Source organism: Rhincodon typus, chromosome 2 (genome assembly GCF_021869965.1).
Source record: "Rhincodon typus isolate 14 chromosome 2, sRhiTyp1.1, whole genome shotgun sequence".
Classification (NCBI taxonomy): Eukaryota; Metazoa; Chordata; class Chondrichthyes; order Orectolobiformes; family Rhincodontidae; genus Rhincodon; species Rhincodon typus.
The window spans coordinates 91906852-91925060 of NC_063333.1; the positions used below are offsets into that span (position 1 = coordinate 91906852).

At 39.4% G+C, this 18209-nt stretch overlaps 1 protein-coding gene across 1 annotated transcript in view; it reads right to left on the bottom strand.

The window, feature by feature from the left end:
• nek10 (NIMA-related kinase 10) overlaps positions 1 to 18209 on the bottom strand; it is a 180869-nt gene that overhangs the window by 64170 nt on the left and 98490 nt on the right. The gene's annotated exons all lie outside the window — the stretch shown is intronic.

Consider the following 18209-nt stretch of genomic DNA (forward strand, 5'->3'; position numbering starts at 1 on the left):
CCACCAGTGCTCAACAGCAGCAGTGTGTACATCTACAAGGTGCACTGCAGAAACTCACCAAGGCTCCTTAGAATCTAGCACCTTCCAAACCCACAACCATTACCATATACAAGAATAGGGGCGAGAAATACATGTGAACACTACCACCTGCAAGTTCCTCTCCATGCCACTCACTATCCCGACTTGGTAGCATACCGCCATTACTTCAGTGTCACTTGGTCAAAATCCTGGAACATTATCCCTAATAAATTGTGGGTGTATCTACACAAAATGGATTTCAGTAGTTCAAGAAGGCAGCTTGCCTTTTCTGGGGAATCTAGGAATGGGCAATAAATACTGGCGCAGCCAGTGTCTCCCACAACCCATGAGTGATTTTTTTTTAAAAAAGTGAATGCATTCTGAGTGAGTTAAAATTTGGCTCATGTTAGTTGATTAATATATTTGAGCGCTACAGACTAATCTAACCGGTGTCACTGTCCTTGGAAGATGCAGTAGCAAAAAAGCCTAATGCTGTGGTAACTACCACTGCTATGAAACACTTCTAGAGATCTGAGGTTCAAACCGTCTCATTTGGAATTATCCTTTTTCTCTTGCAAACTTAAAAAAATGAAAGAATGGCCCTTCTGATGTGACCAAAGGTATGCTCCCAGGATTTAGAATAGTGTATATGATTTCTTTATTGTTGCAATATCTACATTTGGTGGATCCTTATGAACTTATCTTCCTCATTTAAATCATGAAGTATTCTTGGCAACCCCAAAGAATTCACATCATCACCGATTTGGTGTTATTTCATTTTCAGCAACAACTAAGGCCATTAATTAAAAATGCAAAAGTATTGCCCTGCACATGAAAAATAAAAATATATCAGCAGGGAAAAAAACCAACCAAATCTCTATAGTAAACAACATGTTGTAGTCAAATTTTGCAATTATAAGCTCAATTTGGGAATGCAATTTGAGGAAGCCTGGTCAAAAGAAACAGTCATTCTTTATTACCAGTGGGATATTGTCATTCATAAATGTTCCCCTTACGAGGGCCTGCTAGCCTGGCCTTGACAATACTTCACTTCCTACCCCTCTACTTTCCTTGCATCTGGCTTGTGATGGATGTTCAAAAATCTGACTGGACATTTAGGTAGAAATATAAAACTTAAATAAGTATATTGTCAAAGGATGTAAGGATGGACAGGGCAAGGGTGAGGGAAAATTTGGGATGGCTGGAGCTTGAAGGCCAACCCAACTCTTTTCCACTTGAACCATGTGCAGTCTTACCTGCTGTGTTTCTGACCTACCGCTGGTCTCAGTTTCCTACCCGCAAAATAACAGCAGAGGTGGGATATATTTCATAAGTGACTATTAATTTTAAAATTGTGGCTGGGCAGAGGCTGGTGCCAATGGCACTTTTTTCTGCCCAGTGCCTGCAAACCTGCCTTCAGGGATGTGTAAAATTCTGCCGTACATTTCTGAATTCTAGAGTGACGTGGAGGATTATATGCAATGAAAAATTAGCTTAAGTATTTTTAACCACAAACGAAAAAAAGAAATTAACAACCACTAACGTATCCCCAACCAGTTGATCAGCCTGAAAGCTCATGGACAGGTTTGTAATTAGCAGCTACAGAATGTGAAAAGGTAAAGGCAGGCCATGAAATCCCAGTTCTCATGATGATCATGAGTTCTAATGAACTCTTAATACAATAGATACATCGGAAAGGACACAAACTAATTACCCTGTTCTTCAAAGATAGAATTTAATTCTAGAAGGGTAGCTTGTACCTGTGAGAATTAAGATATAAAAATCCATCGTTTGACATACCAAAGTCAGAGTTGGCAGACAAGCAAACCATCAGGCCAGAGTGCAGTTGAACTAGCTAAGCTAAATGGCAGAAAGTCAGAAAGATTTTGAACAGTTGTAATTGTAAGGTTAATAGAGGTTCAGTGTTTGGCTGACAAATGTAAAATTTGTAAAGAATACTGCCATGTAATTAAATGCTTATGACTCTAAGGCCAGAAGGTATAACATAGCAATACTGACAAATGTGCTCAGGGAATCTCAGCAGAGCCAGAATGAGAAGGAAATACAATGATGGCCAGTTCCAGACAGAAATCAAAAGAAAGAATCATGAGTCAATTTATCTGAGGAACAAGTCATTTGCAAGCTGTTAACTTGCTAGTGACCTTGAAAATGAACTTTGCTAAGATAGATGGCAAGCTCAGACAGAATAATTTTGCCATACTGCTATGCATATTGTGCAAGATGCAGAAATGACTTTTATACCCTTAACAACTTACCTTTATAAGTTTACAATTTCTACTTAAATGTCCAGTACAATTTAAGATTGTTATAATTAAATTTAAATACAAATAATAATTTAAAAGTGTAAATCTAATGAAGAGATTAGCTATATTAGTTTAGATGCATGTTGAAGCAATAACGGTTTATCTGTCTAAAGTTTTTGAGACGATTTGTAGCTCGGGCTGTGGATGAGGTTGTAGACTTGCTCGCCAAGCCAGTGTGTTTGATTGCAGACGTTTCATCACCCTGACAGGTAACATCATCAGTGCGCCTCCAGTGAAGCATTCGTGTTCTGGCCTGCTTGTTATTTATTTGCCTTGGTTTGCTGGGGTGGTTGGCATCACTTCCAGTTCTGATTTTCAGTGGTTTGTATATCAGGTCCTGGCATGTCCCATTTTGGCTTGTGCTATTATGGATGTGTTGTCCCAGTCGAATTCAGACTGTCAAACAGACCACAACAAGAAGACACAACATGGCCAGACACACCAGTCACCCTACCACACATCAGAGACATATCGGAGATGACCACAAGAATACTCAGACCCCGAGGTATCAGGGTGGCCCACAAACCAACAGCCACCCTGTGACAGCTACTAATGAACGTAAAGGATCCCATACCCACAACCAATAAGACTAATGTAATATACAAAATACCATTCAAGGACTGTGAGAAACATTAAATAGGCCAAACTGGAAGAAAACTGACAATGAAGATACACGAACAATACTAGCCCCCGAGAGACATGACCAATTCTCATTGGTCTCAACAGAGACATGGCAGGGAATTCCTGGAGGCCTGGCATTCCAACTGGAACTCCATCAACAAACACATTGAACTGGACCCAATATAAGTGATGCCAACCACCCCAGCAAACCAAGGCATATAAATAACAAGCGGGCCAGAGCACCAATGCTTCACCGGAGGCGCGCTGACAACGTTACCTAGCAGGGTGACGAAACGTTTACAATCAAACACACTGCCTTGGCCAAGCAAGTCTACAACCTCAGTTTATCCATCATTATTTAGCTTCATCTTTGATTACTCTGGCAAAAAGGTAACTCATTTCATTCAGATTATACTATGCTTATATAGGGAGATAGTATCATCACTCTGGACTTTATGTGTAAATAATTTCAAGTGCAAATTAAATTGAGCATCTTTTGAATCTTAGATATATATGGTAATAATCCAATTCAGCCCATATATTCATATTAAGGAAAAGGTGATATAGGTTTGACACCACTGAGACATTTAGACAAAATATCAGAACCTCTGGGGAATACAGTACATCCACAGAGAGCATTCTGCAATCAACTTCTTTATAAAAACTTTGAAGTGTGACCTAGCATTTTCTCAATTATTTAGGATGCAAAGTAAATCAAAAACGTCCTGCAGTCAATACCTACTGTAGAGGTTATTAGCCCTTTTTTTAAGACCTCTGTCACTCTTATTTCTCACCAAGAAAAACCGGGATAACAAACAGAGAGCAGATGCATGCAGTTCAGAAAGAAACTGAGATTAATCTTCAAAATCAAAAAGAAACAATTCTATTTATCTCATCATATCTCAGAAGTGTACAAGTGTCCTTCACAATGAATTACTTTGAAGTGCAGTTTGCAACTGTTTTATAGGCAAAGCTAGTAGACATTTTGCGTACATCGAAATCAAACAACTGGTAATGAGACAAATAATCAGTTTGTCTGTTTTTGGTGGTGTTGATTGTGGGAGGAATTTTTAACCCACCTTAATGTTTCATCCAAAGACTGAAGCCTTTGGTAATGCAATCACTGATATGTCAATTTAGCACACCTTGGAATTATTTTCCCCATTATTCCTTCACTTCTTGTAAGGAAATGATTAGTCTTGAATAGATATTAACTGTGTAGCCAACACCATATTCTCAACAAGTTGCAAATACCAGGTACAAATTCAAGCCACTATTCAGCTGCACAGCTTATTGGAGCTGCAATACCATCCTCCATAAGATCAAAATAACATAAGAAATAGTGACTGGACAAGACCATATGGCAGATCTAGCCTGCTCTCTCATTCAATATGATCATGTTTGATCTTGGACAATGGTCTCACTTTCCTACCAGAGATAGTAGGAACTGCAGATGCTGGAGAATCTGAGATAACAAGGTGTAGAGCTGGATGAACACAGCAGGCCAAGCAGCATCATAGGAGCAGGAAAGCTGGTTGCTGTTTGGCCTGCTGTGTTCATCCAGCTCTACACCTTGTTATCTCACTTTCCTACCAGCTCCCTTTATTCCTTTACTCATTGAGACACCAAAATCCATTTCCATCAAACTTGACTATGATGTTTGTGGAGGGGTGTAGTTTAATTAATCATCTACTAGGTATCAAAAAATGCAGATTGTATGCATTTTCTCAGTTAGGTCATACACGATAGACCAAATCACCTATTGTGCTGTAAAATTTTATGATCTATGATTTTGTGAATGCATGTACACGCCAAAAACAACTTTCAATTTTCCTGTTAAATCAATTGGGGAGTGAGCTGGCATCATTTATTTATGAAATAATAATCTATTCTTATAAAATAAAAATAAAGCATTGGAAAAGGTCAACAGGTCTGGAAACACCTTTTGAGAGACAAACAAAGTTTCTATTTCAAGTCCAAAATGAGTCTTATTTCAGAGGTTATTATTTTTTCATGATATGAACTGATATAACGTAATAAATGAAAAATATGTTTTGATGCTATTTTCTACATTAAATTGTGTTTCATAATTCTTGCATAATAACTCTGTGTTATTTTTTGAGGTAATGGAACGTTAGAATGGCATAATTATGTGAAACAATTCAAAGAAAACACAAGAATTGTTGACCACAAAAGGACATTAAAAGTATAGGCATTTTAACAAAGGTTTTTGAATGCAAATATGAGAGTGATAGGGTTAACACCTGCACAATTAGATGAATTCAGAACGAGATGTAACTTTTGGGCTTAGTTTCCTTTTACTAAAAATGGCAAGCTTCCAGATCTCATTAATTGAGGTTTTCTTGACATGAGATGGTAAGAAATTTTTCAGGGATGCTGTCCCTTTTGAGAGCTTACTTAAAACTTACTTTTTAATCTGAGTTACAATCCTCTCTATACTTATCTAGGGGTGTGAAGTATGGTCACATAAAGTGGTTGTAAACTGATTGCATTTTAAACACTGTAAAAGTTGGAAATTATGTCCAAGCAGACTCTCTGGTAAATAATAATGAATAGGCTCAAACTTAAATTTTGGGATTAATTTTAACCTAACTGGCCACTAGTGGAAGCATGTATTCCATGTGTTCCATTTAATCTTTATCCCCATGACCACATGAAGCACTGGGCAGTCAAATCTGCCCGGTTAAGCTGGCAGCCAATCAATACTTCAGAATCATCAAATCTGGCAAATTATGTGTTGACGATAGAACATTTATTGGCAGCAAGTTGAAGCATATGCATCAGATGCATGGTGCAGGTATGAGATTGACAAAGGCTAAGAAGAACTTTATAGAAGTTATCAAAGTCATGAGGGGTCTGAACAGAGTGCTTAGGGGGAAATGATTCCTACTCATCAAGGGATCATGAATGAGTGGACACATATTTGGGAAAAAAGTGAATATGATGCACGAATAAAAACATTTCCACATAAATAGTATTAGTGGTCTGGAATATACTACCTGGAAGTGTGGTAAAGACAGGTTCATTTGAGGCATTCAAAAGAGCATTAGATGATTATTTAAGTAGAAACAATGTGCAGGGTTATGAGCAAAAGGCAAATGACTGCAACTACATCATAGTGCTCATTCTGAGAATCAAATGGCCTCCTTGTGAACCATAACAATTCTGTAATTCTGTTAATCATGTTGAACAATTCTCAATCCTTCACCAAAGAAAGTTTCTGATCTCAGTAAAAGGGTATTTTCACTGGGCATTAAGGTACAAAAATAATACATGGAGCATATTGACAGCAGAACATGTAAGAAAAAGATTTAATTAATAGGAAATTTCTGAAGAGGCCGAGAAAGAGTACCAGATAAACTCTATTAATTAATTGTTGGGCTATCAGCTAAGATCAGTTATGTGGTTCTGAAATTGAAATGCCTGCTGTTTCAAATAAATAGAAAACAAGTGCAGGGAATGACAGGGAAAAGAATGTATAACTGATCCAGAAGGCAATATATTACCATGATTGTATCAAACACATGCAGTTATAATGAGGGAAGTGAGAGTATGCGGTAATGGTACTGAATGAGTAATCAGAGGAGCGGTGATCAAGGAGACACAGTCAGGAAAGTGAAGTAATACCTTCAGGCTGTTAGCAGCACATAAGCAATTGCAATAATCGTATGAGGGCTGCCTGTGTATGTGCGGCCTTGGTGGTGTCATCTGCACAAGTGTTGGCATCACTGATGAAATCAATGGCAGATATACAGATGCCTCCACAGTTTGTCACCATCCACTGACTTCACAGTCTATGTTTGTGCATGCCCAGGGGCAATTTTTCATTTTGCATAATGTTACACTTACATACGGAGTCTTGATCTAAAATCCAGGATTTTGATCCATTGACAGCGAAAGATCAGCAATAATTCTCAGTCAGGATGATGTGTGGCTTGGAGGGAGCTAGCAGGCAGTTGTGTTCCAGTGAATCTTCTGTCCCTGTCCTTTTTGATGGTAGAAGTTTGTGAGTTGGACCTTGCCTTGTAACCACAGTAGTTATCCGGCTGGTCCAGTCAGTTTTTGATTAATGATAACCCCCAGGTGATGTCAGCTTTGCCTCCAGCAGGATATCTTTACATGATGTGGCAATGCTTATCTTATCCCTTAGAAGAAACTAGGTCTGGATAACACGACATTGAAAGATCCAACAAATGCTTATTGCAGCTGGCTATTATATACAGACTTACTTCCACAGCTGCATCAGCATCTGGGCTAGTATTAAACCACCCATTTATGAGAAAAGAGCATTCTTGTGGTTGCGTGTCGTGCTTCAAGTGATCTGAGTTAAGATAGTGTTGAGGGCTTTATACTCTAAATCACATTCAATGCTGTAATGATATCAAGGGTATGTCACTTAAATAGACATATTGACTGTGAGACATAACTCCATATTCCTCTTTTTCCAAAGATAAAAACTTTTCCCAAACAGATATAGATGGTTCTACATAGGTGTGTGCTGTTAATTCAGTAATTACGCAAGCAGGTAAAACACAGTTTACAAACTGACAATTCAAACATCAAAATAACTCTTCAGAGTGTTGACAACTCATACTCTCTGCCCAGCATACAGTTTTGGTCATTCACTACCTGCTCATTGTTATTTATCTCTTTCATTCTCCTTTGAAGAAGAATATCCTATATCTCAGTATGGTGTGGACAATTGGTTGTGGAGCAATATCATTCACATTTGCCTTCCCAGGCTAGGTTGTGCTGAGGAAGGTAATTCTTTCTCCATTAATGTTGCACAAAAACGACATGTAAAAGTCTTGTTTGCTTCTTGACACTTGATGATCGTAGCTTTGATAAAATAGACCATGCATTCTGCTAGACCTTTGAGTGTGAATAGTGGGGTGATGATTTGAAATTCCACTTGGTGGACATCTTTAAATGGTTTGCCAGCAAACAGTGGTACATTGTCAGATACTATCATTCCAGGATACCTAATAAACATAAATTAATGGTTATCGTATCAATAATAATTGCACTCGTTGTGTTAAGTGATTGAATGATGGGAAGTTTGGAGAAGTAATCCATCACAAGGATGTAACCTCACATGTGCAATGAGTAGGTCTGTTGTATTGGATGGAACATGATATGGATATAGAAACTCCTGCCTCTCCCTGGTACTGGGGCTAATACATTTGGAATACATCTTTGCATTCATGAGTCTCTAACTATCCTGATTCATTCCTAGTCAGTACAGATTCACATGCCATCTTGTGTGTTCAACACCCTTGTGTCTCTGGTGTAATGTAGACATGAATTCTTGGTGTAGCTTTAGGACCTGGTTGCCCTTGAAAATGAATCGTTGCAATATACCAAGTTCATCTCTGCATAGCCAAAATAAAGAAATCTGCTCAGGTATATCTTTAATACTGTATGACCAACCCAAGATGATGATCGTTTGCAGCTCTTATAACTGCTCATCTTTGGCAGCTGTTGATTTTAGCTGTTCAGCCTGATTCTGGTTAAAGTGTAACAGATCAACATTGAGAACATCTTCAACTCCAACTGATGCAATTGTGGTACATCTGTTCTTCCACAGTGTGTGTCATTTGAAACTCATGAATTGTGACTACACCAAGATTGTGCATACTGATTGTCCTGCCACAGATGGACTATTTGTATGTAACAAGAAGACAATGTCAAGATGCCAAGATGAGCCTGAATATTTGTGCTGCAGTGTGATTCTGTTAATGAATGGAATAACTGTTTTGTTATAGGCTGTGAATGTCTCTTATGAGTTGTAGCTATGGAATGCCACTTACTAAAATACATGTCTTTTGGGATACATAGCTGTAATATGTACTTAGCTGTAAGTAGGGGGGAAGGGAGGAGTGAGCGTACAGGGAGTATAACAATAAATGGAAGGCAAAGCAGCAGGTTAGCAGGTGACAAGGAAGCTTCAACTCCATTGAAAATTAGGAAAAAAGTTAAAGGGAAGGAGAACTCAAGAGCTGTTAGTAATGGAGGTGATAGGACTCAAAAAGAAGGTGCAAAAACTGGCATAAGGGCACTTTATCTGAATGCTCGGAGCATTCGAAACAAGGTGGATGAGTTGACAGCTCAAATCATGGCAAATGGGTATGATTTAGTGGCCTTCACAGAGACATGGTTGCAGGATGGTCATGACTGGGAGTTAAATATCCAGGGGTATCAAACTGTTCAGAAGGACAGACAGGAAGGTAAGGGAGGTGGTGTCGCTCTGATTTTTAAGGATGATATCAGGGCGGTAGTGAGAGATGATATAGGTTCTACTGAACAAAAGGTTGAATCCATTTGGCTGGAAGTTAGGAATAGCAGGGAGAAGAAGTCACTGATAGGTGTGGTCTATAGGCCACCAAATAATGACATCGTGGTGGGGCAGGCAAAAAACATAGAAATAGCTAATCCATGTAAAAATGGTACAGCAATTATCATGGGGGATTTTAATCTACATATCAATTGGTCAAACCAGGTTGGTCATGGTAGCCTTGAGGAGGGGTTCATAGAATGCATCCACGTTAATTTCCTTGGAAAATATGTAATGGAACCTACGAGGGAGCAAGCTATCCTAGATCTAGTCCTGTGTAATGAGACAGGAATAATTAATGATCTCACAGTTAGGGATCCTCTCGGAAGGAGCGATATCAGGTGGAGCATGAGAAGGTTAAATCCAGTACCAATGTCCTGTGCTTAAACAAAAGAGAATATGATGGGATGAGGGAGGAGTTAGCTAAGGTAGAATGGGAGCAAAAACTTTATGGTGGGTCAATTGAGGAACAGTGGAGGACTTTCAAAACGATTTTTCATAGTGTTCAGCAGAAGTATATTGATGAGGAAGAACTGTAGGAAAAGAGATAGTCAGCCATGGATGTCTAAGGAAATAAAGGAAAGTATCAGATTGAAAAAAAAATACATACAAAAAAGCAAAGAATAGTGGGAAATTAGTAGACTGGGAAATCTTTAAAGGCCAACAGAAAGCCACAAAAAAAGTTATAAAGAAAAGTAAGATAGATTATGAGTGTAAACTAGCTCAGAATATAAAAACAGGCAGCAAAAGTTTCTATAAATATGTAAACCGTAAAACAGTGGCGAAGGTAAACATTGGTCCTTTAGAAGATGAGAAGGCCAATTTAATAACTGGGAATGAGGAAATAGCCGAGGCGTTAAACAGTTATTTTGTGTCAGTCTTCACAGTGGAAGATACAAATAACATGCCGAAAACTGATGGCAAGAAGGTTATAGCAGGTGAGGACCTAGAAACTATCATTATCGCTAAGGAGGCAGTGCTGGGCAAGCTAATGGGGCTAAAGGTAAACAAATCTCCTGGCCCTGATGAATTGCATCCCAGGGTACTAAAAGAGGTGATGGGGGAAATAGCAAATGCACTAGTAATTATTTACCAAAATTCACTGGACTCTGGGGTGGTTCCCGCAGATTGGAAAACAGCCAATGTGACGCCACTGTTTAAAAAAGGAAGTAGACAAAAAGCAGGTAACTTTAGGCCAGTTAGCTGAACTTCAGTAGTGGGGAAAATGCTTGAATCTATCATTAAGGAAGAAATAGCAAGACATCTGGATATAAATTGTCCCATTGGGAACACCCAGCATGGGTTCATGATGGGTAGGTCACGTTTAACTAATTTGGTGGAATTCTTTGAGGACATTACTTGCATGGTGGACAATGGGGAACCTGTGGATGTGGTGTATCTGGATTTCCAGAAGGCATTTGACAAGGTGCCACACCAAAGGCTGCTACATAAGATAAAGTTGCATGGTATTACAGGTGACGTATTGGTATGGATAGATGATTGGTTGACTAGTAGAAAACAAAGACTAGGGGTAAATGGGTGTTTTTCTGGTTGGCGGTCAGTGGCTAGTGGTGTGCCTCAGGGATCAGTGTTGGGACCGCAATTGTTTACAATTTACATAGATGATTTGGAGTTGGGGACTAAGTGTGGTGTGTCAAAATTTGCAGATGACACTAAGGTGAGTGGTAGAGCAAAGTGTGCAGAAGACACTGAAAGTCTGCAGAGGGATATAGATAGTCTAAGTGAGTGGGCAAAGGTCTGGCAGATGGAGTACAATGTTGATAAGTGTGAGGTCATCCATTTTGGTAGGAATAACAGCAAAATGGACAATGTTTTAAATGGTAAAAAATTGCAGCACGCTGCTGTGCAGAGGGACTTGGGTGTCCTTGTGCATGAATCGCTAAAAGTAGGATTGCAGGTGCAGCAGGTAATTAAAAAGGCAAATGGAATTTTGTCTGCCATTGCTCGAGGGATGGAGTTTAAAAAACAGGGAGGCTATGCTGCAGCTGTATAGGGTCCTGGTGAGGCCACACCTGGAGTACTGAGTGCAGTTTTGGTCTCCTTACTTGAGAAGGGATATACTAGCACTGGAGGGGGTGCAGAGGAGATTCACTCGGTTGATTCCAGAGTTGAGAGGGTTGGATTATGAGGAGAGACTCAGTAGACTGGGATTATACTCATTGGAATTCAGAAGAATGAGGGGAGATCTTATAGAAACATATAAGATAATGAAGGGAATAGATAAGGTGGACGCAGGGAGGTTGTTTCCACTAGCAGGTGAAACTAGGACTAGGGGGCATAGCCTCAAAATAAAGGAAAGCAGATGTAGGAATGAGGTCAGGAGGAACTTCTTCACCCAAAGGGTTGTGAATCTGTGGAATTCCCTGCCCAGTGAAGCGGTTGAAGCTACCTCGCTGAATGTTTTTAAGGCAAGGCTAGATAAATTTTTGAATTGTAAAGGAATTAAGAGTTATGGTGAGTGGGCGGGTAAGTGGAGCTGAGTCTCAAAAAGATCAGCCATGATCTTATTGAATGGCAGGGCTCGAGGGGCTCGATGGCCTCCTCCTGCTCCTAGTTCTTATGTTCTTATGTTGACACTAGCTTCTGTGTTAAATTTACGTTTTGATGGAATGTCATCTTTTTAAGACACATGATGTTAATATTGCAAAACCGTGTGACCACCTTATACCATCAACATAACGTGTGAAGTTAACCTGGAAATCTAGATTATCTTATAGAATTTGCTTTCCGTTTGGTTGACTCTGAACCTTGTCGATGTGTTTGTTTTTGTATACCTTCTTAACATTTTCCTTGCTGCCAGTGTTGAGGTTTTATGCCATCTTGTCAGTCATCTGCTTTTAAGCTGGAGTCTGGCTTGGCCTTTAGAATCAGATTTCCTGTACTTACATACTCATTTTGTGGGCAGCTTTTGGGTTGGTGTGGCAAACCAAACTTATTACAGATTTTTGTTCGTTTGGTACACTTTGCTGACCACAGCAGTGGTGTTGACTTCACCTAAAACATGTAATTGTTGTTGGACAGCCACTGTGGCTTCATACTTGAGGTCCGTTTTCAAATAATGCGTCAATGGTATGATCCTTTTTCTTGCCCAGAAGATCCTGTCTGAAGGTTTTAATTGGTATTTTGGTCTAACTCAATGAGTGTATCTTGAAGCTTCCCTTTGGAAAAACACATTCATGCCCTCTGCCACAGCATCTTACCAAACAAAACTGTCAGTAGGCTCTTGAGCTTTCTGTTTGTACGATATGAGTTAATTCTTACTTTGAGCTGATCTTTGAGAACTTTCCAAATCTTAGTTTGAATCTTTTGCATTGTCTATGTACAGACTGGATGTGTTAATTCTGCAAAGCCCGCCTTGCCAATGGCAAGTGAGAATATCAGAGCTCTCCTCTTGGGATCATCTATCGCTTGATCTGTAAAATAGATCTGCACACGTTGTTTGAATGGATGTGATTCGGTAGGGGTGATTCCGAAATGAGGCTTCTGCTATCCTGATAAAAAAAATGTTGGACTGTACCTTTCAGGCAGTGTTAATTTAAAAAGTTTCTCGACCTTGCGTCAATGGAACTTAAATGTGCTCTTTCTTTAAGAACAGAACCTGCAGTTAGTGCTGTTCTGAGATATTGTCACTTTTGTTTCACATTCACAAACAAATTTTGTATGCTTTGCAGTCTCTGTAGTGCATTGAGTCTCAGCTCAAAAGTGCAATGAAGCTTTCTATTTTGATCTTTTAATTTAGTCAATGTTAGAAATTCCTTTTATCTTGAAAAAGCTTAATTTCTAATCAAAAGAAATTAGCTTTGTTCTATTGGTAGTTAATAGATCATCTACAGGTCTAAAGAACCATCTTAGTTACAGTAATTAATGTTGTTTAGACGGCGAGAAAATGTCCCTTTGTCCAAATGTCTGTTGGTGAAAGCTGCTGTCCTGTTGGACTTCAATTAAATTTCCAAATAATAACATGTCTTTTGTTTTTATGTAAATAGCCACTGGCGCTAACTATGAGGTGCATTTTGCCTCCAGAGGAGTAACTTTACTTGATGCAGCAATGCTCTTGTTATCTGTCATACTATAAGAAACTAGGAATGGATAACATGGTATTGAAATATCCAACTGATGTTTATTATAACTGGCTATTGAATACAAACATTATCCCCAATAGTATCTGGGTTAGCATTGGGATATTTTGTTACAGCAGAGGGACATGCTAATAATAGTGTATCAAGCTTCATGTTATCAGAGTTAAGATGGTGTCTGAGACTTTCAGGTCGCAGTAATGATATCATGAGCACTTTGCTTGAAAGTATACTGATATACTGACTATGAAATTTAACACAGCTCCAGATGTTGGTAGTGAAGATTTCAGCAACAGTCGTGCCATTGAATGTTAAGGGGAATTATTCAATTCTCTCTTGTTGGAGATTGTCTTTCCTTGGCACTTATGTGGCGCAAATTTTGCTTTTCACTTAACAGCCCAAGCTTGGATGTTGCCAAGTCATGCTGCATATGGAGACAGGTTGCTTCAGCACCTGAGGAGTTGTGAATAATTTGGAACATTGTGCTTCTGATATTAAGATGGAGTGCAGGTCACTGATGAAGTTTCCAAAGGTGGTTGGGCCTAGGGCACTCATCTGAGGTGATAGTGACTACATTGGTAGCCTAGAATTGAACTGATTAACTTTCAACGAACATAACCATTTTCTTTTGTGCTAAGTATTACTCCAACTAATGGAATGCTTTCCCTGACTCTCATTGACTTCAGTTTTGCTAGGGCTTCTCAATGCCATATTTAGTTCAATGATGCCCTGATGTCAAAGGCCTTATTTCTGGAATTCAGCTCTTTATCCATTTTTGGACCAAGGATGTAATAAGATCAGGAGCTGAGTGGCCCTGCTAGAACCCAAACTGAGCATCCGTGAGCTGGTTATTGCTGAACAAATGGTACTTGATAGCACTATTGATAATCTCTTCCAATATTTTACTAATGACTGGTCTGATGACTGGGACTGCCAAATCTGTCAAGGAACTATCAAAGCTGTCCAAAGATGTGCGGTGTTAAAAAAAAAGCGAGCTATTTCAGCAGTCTTGTTGACATAAGCCATTATAGGATTTGTGCTGCATGTTTGATTTTTCAAATTATCATTTTTACAATGGGATGTCTATCATGCAAACATTTTGATAGACACCTCCAAATACACATAGAACAGAAATATTTACAAACAAGATTGGAGAAGGGAATTTTGTTTAGATTAATGAAGATACTTTTTTCAACAGTGACATTATATACAGGCTGATAGCTTGATTTTCTGTCAGTATGCTTCCTGAGGTATGCGAATGGTAGATACTGGGCAAGATGGCATAGAGAGAGAAGGACAATGGTTGGTGGATAGGGAATATGAGTTGCATATGGACATTGAAGGGCATGAGACAGGTGAGGGCATCAGCTTATGAGGGGCCATGGGATGAGTACAGAGATATGGGTTGACATGAAGAGAGTGGGGTCTTGAAGGTGGATATATGGAATTAAGTGAAATGGATGGAGCCTGGAGAATGAAAGGAGTGAGAAGGTGACAGCAGAACTAATATTTCATATTTTAACTTTATATTTAAACTGTGAACACATTGCCAGAATTTCCAATTCAACTTGACTCAGCAATCAGCAGTCTTTTCCCATGTTGGCCATCCTGACTCCCAATCCAGCCCATCTCCCCAGACTAAAAACGGGAAATTCAAACAGCCATTTATAAAAGTCAGGTCAAGGGAAATGGTGTTTTACCAATCTCTGTGCACCCAACTCTTGAATAAAAATATGGACTAATACGTGAAGCTTTGCTATAGTAAACTGCTCTGCATTTTAAAGTATCTTAGGATATCGAGAAAAGGCATAGAAAGTATTCAAAAAGGAGAAAGTTGACGAAATTTGAATGGAGCTACAATGCCACCTAGTGACACGGAGCCATGAAATCAAAAATCAAATTGCACTGGTACTGAAAATTTGAAAGCTGAAAATCTGGGAAACACTTAGCAGGGTAGGTAGCATTTGTGGAGACAAGAATAAGGCGTGATCCTTCATTGGAAACAGGTGGCATTATGGTTAATAAGGAAGTACAGGGCCAAGGAAGTGATGGTGTAAAATAAGTAACAATGTACATGAAAAGTTAGAAAAAGCAAATAAAGTAATTTGTTGAAAACAATGGCTTGATTAGGATGTGATTACAGCACAACACAAAAGGAAGACAATGAGAAATTGTAGACCTACATGAGACTGACAGAATAGCAGGTTAATAAAACAAACAGATCATGTCAAAACCAACAAGACTGAGCAGGTTTCACTGGCCAGGGAATAGGGTTGAAGGTAAAATTACAGAGTCACTGAGGTTGTAGGCTATCACCTTTACCGAGAATCTCTCACACCCTCCCTAATTGTGAAGTACTGGCACATCTGACACCATTGTTTAACAGAAAACTGAAGTATGATTAAAGTCTGAAGTTGTTAAAGTCACTTATAGTGGTTGGCTGCTAAATGCCTAACAGAAGAACAAATTCATCTCCCTCAATGTGGCATTGAGCTTCATTGAAATAAGTACAAAGGTAGAGAGGTTAGAGTGGAGTAAGATAAATAAGGTGACAAACCACCAGGAACTCTCAGAATTGTTGTCATCTATTCAACTCCTTCTTCTGATTTGGGTGTCACTGGTATGACTATAATTTATTTCAACCCTTGGTTTTATTTGAGAAGTATTGGTGGGTCTTTTGAATTTTTTTTTGCTGCCCTGAGGTAAAGGTTCTCTCACAATACCAATAATAAGGGAGTTCCAAGACATAGAACGTGTATCAACAAAGGACTAACTATATCTGTCCATCAGAATAGTGCGGAACATGCCAATGAGTTTCGACATAATTGCTGACATTGCCCTTCAGGTGACCCAACCACAGTTTGGTACTGCTGAAGAAATCCATGGTACCTTAGCAGTTAGCACTGCTGCCTCACAGTGCCAGAAACCCAGGTTCAATTCCACCCTCAGGTGACTGTCTGTGTGGCGTTTGCACATTCTCCCTGTGTCTGTGTGGGTTTCCTCTGGGTGCTCTGGTTTCCTTCCATAGTCCGAAGATGTGCAGGCTAGGTGGATTGGCCATGCTAAATTGCCCATGGTGTTCAGGGATGTGTAGATTAGATGGGTCTGGGTGGGATGCACTGAGAGCCAGTGTGGACTTGATGGGCCAAAGGGCTGTTTCCACACTGTAGAGATTCTATGATTCCAAATTATTGCATGTATTTAGTAGACAGCACAAAGTACATAAGGGTGGAAGGATTTAAGCAAGTGAGCAAAGTGCCAGTCAAGTGAGCAGACTGCTTTATTCTTAAATGCTCTTGCAGCTGCGCCAATCCAGTCCTAGTCCTGACTTGTTGGTAGAAAGGCAAAAAAGAAAACAGATTGCTATAGAGTGCCCAACCTCTGATTTGTTCAACTAGCCACATGGCTGGCTCAGTTTCTGGTCAATGGTGTGCCCAGTTTGTTAATGATCACAGTTTTGTTTTTATACTAGATTTAACATTTGAGGGAATTTAAAATCTCTGATTGGGTTTCATGAATGCGAGTGTTTTCACAGATGAAGGATGTATGAATGAGAATTGTCTTAAATTGTCAGCAGTTTGCTTTTTTCCATTGGGGGTGCAGAAGTTAGGATTGGGGAACTAATGGCTGAGAGGCTGCAATAGTTAGAAGGGCTAGAAACTGCTACAATAACTGAATTGAAGTCTGACAGAAGTGAGGTAGTCTTTTGAAACTTCCAACTGCTTCCTGAATAGGTGGACCTGACTATCCTGTTCCCTAGATGCCAGAGCAAATATTGAGTGTAGGGGTCCTTTAAACTTGAGCTACCTACCTCAAAAGTAAGTTAAAAATACATTAAAAAGGGTTTCACCCAGAACATTATCACCCAAAACATAACAATGTTAAAGATCAATTGACCAGGGAAAGCCATCAAAGCAGCCAGCACAAAATATTCTCTCCTGGAATATAATATGCAAGAAAGGGTTGCATGTTTGATATTACTTTCTTAAAACATTTGATATTCATTAGTTCCAGTTTTTTTTCAACTAGAATTTCTTAAGAGTGATTTTTGACTTCCAGAATGAATGTCCCTGATGCCAACAGAAATTTAGCAGAGAATACCTTGGAAAAAATTCTATGTCAAAATAGTTTATTTCTAATGAGAGTTATAAAAATAGCTACTTTTTTTTGTTTTATTATCAGTATGAAATACCTTAAATGTCTGGAAGTGTTTCAAATTACAATTGATTGCCCTTAAAATGATTGTTACTTCAACAAATATCACACTCACGCAGCACAATGACAATACACAATGTACAGACAATACAACATCACTTCCTACCTACTAGCCTCATCCCCACCTCCTTGACCTGTCCAAGTTCCCTCCCACCTACCCACCCCTCCCTCCTCACTGACCAACCCCCATCCAAACTCCATATCTACACTCATCTGTACTGGCTTACTGTCCGTTTTCTCTCCACCTATCTGCTCCACTATCCACCTTCTATCATCGCCCCCCCCCACCTCTCTATTTATTTCAGAGCCCCCTTCCCCTCCCCCATTTCTGAAGAAGGGTCCAGACCCGAAACATCAGCTTTCCTGCTCCTCTGATGCTGCCTGGCCTGCTGTGTTCATCTAGCTCCACACCTTGTTATCACAAACTAAATGGAGATTTTTTTGTCTATTATGGGAACGTTAAAAGTGTTGGGCTTAATTGTCTTGTAAACCCTGAGGATAAACTGAAATGGACAGATTGTTCCTTTCCTGCAATTGTTCCCACTTTATCTGCTCCCAGAAAGGGTGACTGAATAGTGT